Raw genomic sequence first — 6,551 nt, forward strand, 5'->3', positions numbered from 1 at the left:
AACCATCTTTTAGTTTTATTGATCTTTGCTATTGTTTCCATCATTTCTTTTTCATTTATTTCTGATTTGATCTTTATGATTTCTTTCCTTCTGCTAATTTTGGGGTTTTTTGTTCTTCTCTTTCTAATTGTTTTAGGTGTAAGGTTAGGTTGTTTATTTGAGATTTTTCTTGTTTCTTGAGGTAGGATTATATTGCTATAAACTTCCCTCTGAGAACTGCTTTTGCTGCATCCCATAGGTTTTGGTTCATCGTGTTTTCATTGTCATTTGCCTCTAGGTATTTTTTGATTTCCTCTTTGATTTCTTCAGTGTTCTCTTGGTTGTTTAGTAGCATATTGTTTAGCCTCCATGTGTTTGTATTTTTTACAGATTTTTTTCCTGTAATTGATATCTAGTCTCATAGCATTGTGGTCAGAAAGGATACTTGACACAATTTCAATTTTCTTAAATTTACCAAGGCTTGATTTGTGACCCAAGACATGATCTATCCTGGAGAATGTTCCATGAGCACTTGAGAAGAAAGTGTATTCTGTTGTTTTTGGATGGAATGTCCTATAAATGTCAGTTAAGTCCATCTTGTCTAATATGTCATTTAAAGCTTGTGTTTCCTTATTTATTTTCAGTTTGGATGATCTGTCCACTGGTGAAAGTGGGGTGTTAAAGTCCCCTACTATTATTGTGTTACTGTCGATTTCCCCTGTCATGGCTGTTAGCATTTTCCTTATGTATTGAGGTGCTCCTCTGTTGGGTGCATAACTATTTACAATTGTTATATCTTCTTCTTGGATTGATCCCTTCATCATTATGTAGTGTCCTTCTTTGTCTCTTGTAATAGTCTTTATTTTAAAGTCTGTTTTGTCTGATATGAGAATTGCTACTCCAGCTTTCTTTTGGTGAAAAGAAAAGAATATCTTTTTCCATCTTGGAAATATGGAAAAGAATATCTTTTTCCATCCCGTGACTTTTAGTCTGTATGTGTCCCTAGGTCTGAAGTGGGTCTCTTTTAGACAGAATATATGTGGGTGTTGTTTTTGTATCCATTCAGCCAGTCTATGTCTCTTGGTTGGAGCATTTAATCCATTTACATTTAAGGTAATTATCTATATGTATGTTCCTATTACCATTTTCTTAATTGTTCGGGGTTTGTTTTTGTAGGTCTTTTCCTTCTCTTATGTTTCCTGCCTAGAGAAGTTCCTTTAACCTGTGTCATATTTAAGTTTTTAAGGAACATCCAAACCATCTTCTAAAGGCACTGTACCATTTTACATTCCCATCAGCAAGGTATGAAAAGTTCAGTTTTTCCACATCCTGACCAACACTTACTGTTGTCTGTCCTATTGATTGTAGCCACTCTAGTAGATGTATGGAGGTATCTCATTGTGATTTTAATTCTCATTTCCCTAATGACCAATGATGTTGAGTATCTCTTCATGTACTTATTAGGCATCTGTGTATCTCCTCTTATAAAATATTCGAATATTTTGCCCATTTAAAAATTGGGTTTTTTGTTCTACTTATTGAGTTGTAAGAGTTCTTTGTATTTTTGGATATAAGACCTTTATCAGATATATGATTTGCATATATTTTCTCCATATATGGCTTGTCTTTTCCTTGTCTTTTCATTTCCACAGTGTCTTTTGAAAGGCAAAACTTTAAAAATTTGACGAGGTCCAGTTTATTATGTTTTTCTGTTATAGATTATGCTTTTAGTGTCCTATTTAAAGTCTCTTTGCTAAACCCAAGGTCACAAACATTTTCTCCTCTTTTTATTCTAAGAAGTTTCGTAGTCTTAGTTCTTTCATTTAAGTCTATTTATGATTCAAGTTAATTTTTTTTAACGTTGTTGAAAATCACTTGTACAGAAGTGTAAGTTTTATTTCTGGACTTTTAATTCTGTCCCATTGATCTATAATATAGATGATATGTAGATTCTGTATGCCCACTCTATGTCAACACCACACTGTCTTGATTATTGTAGATTTATAGTAAGTTTTGAAATTGGGTAATATAAATCCTCCAAATTTGTTCTTCATTTTCAAATTTGTTTTGGTTCTTCTAGTTCCTTTTCATTTCTATATAAATGTTAAAATAAGCTTGCCAATTTAATTTTTTGCCAAAGTCAAACAAGCAAACCCTGCTGAGATTTTGATAGGAGTCTATACATTAATTATGATGTATAGCATTGAGTCTATACATCAATTTGGGGAGAAATGCCATCTTAACAATACTGAGTCTTCCAATCTAGAATACTTAAAAGTATGTTGTTTAATTTCCAAATATTTAGGGATTTCCCAGATTTCTTTTTGTTATTTTTTATAATTTACTTCATTAATCTGTGATCAGATGCCATATTTTGTATGCTTTCAATCCTTTAAAATTTATTAAAACTTGTTTTATGGCCCAGCATATGGTCTTTCCTAGAGAAGGTACCAGGTGTGCTATACTAGAAATGGAGTTTTAGGCAAGGAAGATATTTCCTAATGATAAAATGGTCACCAATATCTTCAGATTATCAAGAACACTTGAGACATTGTCCAGCAAAGACCATGTACTAGGCCATAAAACAAGTCTCACAAATTTTAAAAAGATTGAAGTCATACAAAGTATGGTGTTTGACCACGAGGAAATTAAATTATAGTATCAGACAAAATAGACTTTAAGATACACATACACATGTACACAAAATGTTATATCAGGTTGGTTGGTAGAGTTGTTCAAGTCTTCTATATCCTTGCTCATTTACTGTCTAGTAATTTGATCAATTCTCGAGAGCAGAATATTGAAGTCTCCAACTATTATTATTGAATTTTCTGTTTCCCCTTTCTATTCTGTCACTTCTTATTTTATGAATTTTGAGGTTCTGTTATTTATCATATCTTCCTGATGATTTGACCATTTAATAATTATGAAATATCCTTCTTTGCCTCTAATACTATTTCTGGTTTTGAAGTCTATGTTGTCTGATACTAATAGCCACTGTAGATTTTTTGCAGATGCTGTTTGCACGGTATATTGTTTTTCCAACCTTTTGCTTTCAACCTGTTTGCGTCTTGGAATCTAAGGTGTTTTTCTTTCAGACAGCATGTAGTTGATTCTATATGTTTATTCACATTTAGTGTGCTTATTTTTATGGTTGGATTTATATTTACCATTTTGGTATTTTTTCTGTATATTTTCTGTTCCTCCTTGACTGCTTTTTTGCATGTTAAATAAATTTTTAAGAAGTGCCACTTTAATATCTGTTTATTTAAACTATGCTTTGTGGGTAATTTTGCCTAAATGTTTAAGAATAGTTTTGCTGGATTTAGAATTTATTGGTTAGGAATATTTTTCTTCAGCACTTTGAATATGTCATTCCAATCTTTCAGATGAGAAGTCAGCTATTAACATATTGATGCTCCCTGTATGTAAAGAGTTTTTTTTCTCTTTCAAGATTTTTCTCTTTGTCTTGGCTTTTAAGAGTTTAGCTATGATATGTCTAGGTGTGAATTTCTTTGTGTTTATTCCACTTAGATTTTTGAGCTTCTTGGATCAGTATATTAAGTAGATCAGTAGATTTTCATCAAATTTTGGAAATTTTATGCCACTATATCTTCAAAAAAATTTTTTTTTCTGTCCATTTCTCTCTCTTCTCTCCTGGGACTCCCATTATATCCTGATGTTGTTCCAGAGGTCTCTGAGGCTCCATTCACTTTTTCTTCATTTTTTTTTCTTTCTGTTCTTCAGATTGATAATTTCTATTGATCTATCCTCTAGTTCATTGATTCTTTCTTCTGCCATCTTGAATCTGTTTTTGAGCCCTATAGTGAATTTTTTACTTTAGGTGTGTTTTCAATTCCAGAATTTTCATTTGGTTGTTTTTAAAAATATAATATCTGTGTCCTAATTGAGAATCTCTATTTGTTTAGTCCTTGTTGTCACTCTTCCTTTAATTCTTTAAACATTGCTTTCCTCAGTTCTTAAAACATATTTATAGTAGGTGCTCTTAAGTCTTTGTTAAACCCAGCATTTGAGGATACTCATAAAGTTTCTACTGCCTGCTTTTTTTCTTGCATATGGGTAACACTTTACTGTTTCTCTGTGTGTCTCGTAAATTTTTTTGTTGAAAACTGGACATTTTAGATTAATTTTTTTGTAGCAACTTTGGATCGTGAAGGTTGTCGTTGCTATCACTTGCCTTGGCTAAATCTGTGAAACCTGCAGTATATGGACAGTGATGTCTCAGTTCAGTTCAGTTGTGTTTTGATATCCTTACTTTCATTTATAAGCTTGGCTTCCTAAAGATCACCCTTGTATCTTCCTAGTGCAGTGGTCAGTGAATGATTTCACACAGCCTCAAGTCCGAATACCAGAGATTCCCAGTATTCTTACCCAAAGTTCATCAGTTTGTAAAGTATAAACACTTCTCAGATTGTCATATGCCTTTGGTTGATTTCCATAGTGCCAAAATGGTTGTTTTTGTTGATTTAATCCTGATTTATAGCTGCTCTGGGGAGACTGTTTGCTTATCTCCTTACTCAGCCATAGTTAGAAGTCTCCTCTTCCACAAAGAAGTTTTTACTTGACTGGTATGGTTGTAAAATGGTTTGCATATATCAGGCTCTTTTCCCTATGAGCTTTTGGTGGGTTCTTCAGAGACTATTCAATTGGGTCCCTTCAACTGCACATCCTATATACGGGCTTGTGCATTCTCTTCCTTCCGCTGATTTTCTCCCATTTAGTTGGTTTGCCAGTGGCCCACTCTGTACCAGCTCTTGATATTGTGGTCCCATAATTCTTCCAGGTAGTCCTCTTTGATAAGATCTAAACAGGTCTCCTGGCTCCCTTTCTCACCCATGTGGCCCACATATGGTTGTCAGGACACATGGATAAATCCTTGTCCTAGCAAGCCTTGGGAGTGCCAGCCTTCCCAATAAAGTAACTACTCTCCTTTGATCCACCACCAAATCAATTTACCATCTGTCTCTTGCCTTCCAGGTTTCCAGGCTGGAGTTTGACACTGTCCACAATTCCCAACTTCAGGAAGCACTTAGGTCTTTGAGTCACTCCCCTCAAGCTGTTCTCACTGTGGGGGTGAAAAGAAGGAATTCTAGTGCAGGCATCTCAGGGAAATCTTCCTCATCACATTCTTTCTCAATTTCCATGCTTCCAGTTCTTCTTATAGGAAGGAGTTTTTGGAGACATGAAACCAGTTCCTAGATACTTCCCTTTGAAAATCCGCTTCTCACTCTGAAAGATTATTTTATAATTTCTTATCTATTGCATCTTGCTGCCTCATTAAAAATTCCAATTCAGCATCCCATTACAATTGTGTTTATTTTTAGAGACTTCTTCTGGTCCCCTTCAGACTAAACAATGTTTCTGAGAGTCATGGGATGTTCATAGATGTTATGTGAGAAATGGGTCCTGTGAGGAAATAACTTTGGGGAATACTGTACTGAGCTAAGTTCAGCAGATCTCTTTTGCTGTGGGCCTTCTCAGAACTTTCCATATGCTAATAGGCACTGTGCAGTTCCAAGGATGGGGGTAGAATATATAGTTTTTATCAAACTTATTTGATCATGAGGAACACTCCCTCTGCCTTTTTTGGCAAGCCATTTAAAGGGCTTAGCATTCCATAGAATGTATTTTGGAAATTGCATTTTGGCCTGGAATTGCAACTGGCCTGGAAGGTACCAGTGGAAAGGGAAGGTATTTTCTTATTCATCCAAAGACAGGCAGTGTACTATTGACCTTCACCTCATCCTAACCACAGTGATTCTGAAAGTTTCATGTGCTTTTACTTTTTTTTTTTTTAACCTGCATGTAGCTGAGCTTTCTTTCCCTCCACTAGATTGAATTTCTTATTGATAGAAATCCCATCTAGTGCCACTTTGCATCACCAGGGCTTACCACAGTGCCTCAGACTTAGCAGGATGAGTGAATAAATAGCACTCAAGAAGGATTTCTTTGCTGCTGCTTCTGCTACTGTTTCTTTCTTTTAAAGAAAGTAAGAAAAAGTCCCTATACTAGAGTCCCAAACCACATATATGCATCAATCAGACAAGCCTATTGGGTGTTTTTGAAACTCCCCAGTGTCTGTAAATCTGTGCTTATGAATATTCGCAGGATTCAGGAGATGCGCACATGTCCTTGCTTTCTCCAAGGGCAACCAGGGTGGGTTTTCTCTTTCTTCATTTCTGTGTGTGTGATTGTATACACACACAGCTGAAGGGATGAGTTGCTGAGAACTTTCCAAAAGAAATGAATGGGATAAAACAGATTGCCAAGTTACTGAGTGGTAATTAAGAACAGATTCCTAACATCATCACTCTGCCATTTTTAAGATATTTTCCTTTAAAAGACAAAACCACCGAATGATGAAACGTGTCATGCTTCTCCTGATGTCCCTTAGTCTTCCAAAAATCCCTGCTCAGTTGCATACACACCTATACGCCACCCCAGTCACACAGACCCAAAGATTGTAAGCAGTCTCAAATTATTTTTCAATGGAGAAAAATGAGCGTGTGTGTGTGTGTGTGTGTGTGTGTGTGTGTGTGTGTGTGTGTGTG

The sequence above is a fragment of the Aethalodelphis obliquidens genome, unplaced genomic scaffold (genome assembly GCF_003676395.1).
Source record: "Aethalodelphis obliquidens isolate GAN/ISIS:26980383/991018 unplaced genomic scaffold, ASM367639v1 scaffold31, whole genome shotgun sequence".
In the NCBI taxonomy this organism is placed as follows: Eukaryota; Metazoa; Chordata; class Mammalia; order Artiodactyla; family Delphinidae; genus Aethalodelphis; species Aethalodelphis obliquidens.